This window comes from Neovison vison, chromosome 7 (genome assembly GCF_020171115.1).
Source record: "Neovison vison isolate M4711 chromosome 7, ASM_NN_V1, whole genome shotgun sequence".
NCBI lineage: Eukaryota > Metazoa > Chordata > Mammalia > Carnivora > Mustelidae > Neogale > Neogale vison.
The window spans coordinates 30,216,815-30,218,860 of NC_058097.1; the positions used below are offsets into that span (position 1 = coordinate 30,216,815).

General features: G+C 40.8%; 1 non-coding gene across 1 annotated transcript; it reads left to right on the forward strand.

The window, feature by feature from the left end:
* The first annotated feature begins 498 nt into the window (after nucleotides 1-498).
* LOC122914723 lies at nucleotides 499-633 on the forward strand. Its single transcript, XR_006385827.1, has one exon. It is a non-coding gene; the product is annotated as a U4 spliceosomal RNA (small nuclear RNA).
* The last annotated feature ends 1,413 nt before the right edge of the window (nucleotides 634-2,046 follow it).

The window sequence follows — 2,046 nt, forward strand, 5'->3', positions numbered from 1 at the left end:
ATGAGACTCCAAAGTCAAATAGACTGTTTTGTGATTTTTAAGACACCTAGAGAAGACAGAAGAAATGAGAGTCATGTCTTAGATGAATATAGCTGTCCTTTCTAAATATTTGCAGCTCTCTATCTTGTAGGCACATGGTAGGATTATGCTTTCTGTTCCTCTAGTGGTTGGATGGAGCCATGCACCAGCTCAGGCCAATGAGGGGTAAGTGAAAGCAATGTTTGTCTTTTCTAGTCTGGAATGTCTCATTCGTGGTGCAAGACTGTCCAGAGCTTCCTTTGGCCCTGGCACCATGGCAAACCAGATTTGGGGGAAGTGGGAGTGACTGCTCCATCTGCCTACATCCCTGAATGACTGTAGTGACAAATGACACGAACTCCTTTATTGACCTAGGATGGGTGTGCATTGTGAATGACCTCTATGGCTCTAAGTCCCCGAGCTTTCAGAATTGCTTACTAGAGCATATTTTATTTAGCCTATTCTGATATATGTAATCAGAGCTTTGTGCAGTGGCAGTATTGTAGCCAATGAGGTTTATCCAAGGTGCGATTATTGCTAATTGATATATGTAATCAGTTTGAGACCTAGTTTGATGCACAAACTGCAAGGATTGTTCTGGATACAGAAGTCTGTCTTAGTCAGGGTTTTCCAGGGAAACTGATTATACTGTGTGTGTGTGTGTGTGTGTGTGTGTGTAAAGAGATTTATTATAAGAAGTTGGCTCACATGATTATGGAGGCTGAAAAATCTTAAAAATCTATGGCCACCAAGCTGGTGACCCAGGAGATCCAAAGATATCATTCTAGTTTGAGTCCAAAAGCTTGAGAACCAGGAATGCCAATGGTGTAAATTCTGGTCTAAAAGCCAGCAGGTTTGAGATCCAAGAAGAGCCAATATGTTGATTTAGTCTGAAAGCAAGAAAAGACCCAAGTCCCAGCTCAAGGTCTCAGGCAGAAGGTCCCATTCTTTCAGGCTTTTTTTTTTTTTTTTTTTCAGGCCTTTAACTGATTGGGTGAGACCCATCTGCATCAGGGAAGGCAATGTGCTTTATTCCATTTACCAATTCAAATGTTAATCTCACCCTAAAACACTCTAACAGACACACTAAAAAAAAAAAAAAAAAGTTTGACCAATTATCTGGGCATTTTTGGCCCAGGTGAGGTGAGACATAAGATTGACTGTCATGAGATGCATTTGACGCATGGCAGGAAACAAATTCATTCTACGGTGAACAAATCTAGGAGCCAAGACAGAGTGATGGAATCGGGTGTTAAAATCAGTCCATTTAGCCAATGAGACTCCAAAGACCATTTCAGCGCAGGAGGGACACATGCCCTTGGCTTATATGTAAAAGTCTCACTAAATAACTGCCCTTATTCTGATGCCAGTGTGTGTTTCCAGCTTGTACCTTCCCAGGGTACACAGGGTTTATCTAGCTCTGATCTTGGATTTGTTCTCTCCTGTGTTCTTTTTGAAGGATGGGAAAGGTCTTTATCTCCCTCTTGGAAAGTCTGGCTCTTTGGATCTTAAAGTTGACTTTCTGGCAAAATGTTGTCAAGAGGACAATTCCCTGGGAAAACAGATCAACCCAACTGTACATTGGAGCGTCCATCTCACAGATCACTACACCTATCAGCTATGGTTATTCTCACTTTCTTCACACATAATCCCACTAGTCTCCAAAGAGAGGCTGGCTTTCTGTGAACTTGAATGTCAAAAGAAGGGTTAACTCTGAAGACTCATGTTAGGCTCCAAAGGCATAAGGCAAGACGTGTGTGGAATCAAAAATTTCATTGAAAAATATTTTAAACTCACTGGGACATATAGCAAATCTGGTTTGGGGCATATAGTAGGAGACCTTAACGAGTCCAGAATGTTCATATTCTCCTTGAAGTGTTGGACTCATGGTTTCTTGAGTTGAACAGATCTTGAATTTCTTGAGAAATAGTTGGCTTATGTGTAGGGACCACATTATATTAAAATTTTTATTTTATTTTATTTTATTTTGCTCCCTGAGCACATTCAATGGACTGTGTGGAAACTGCA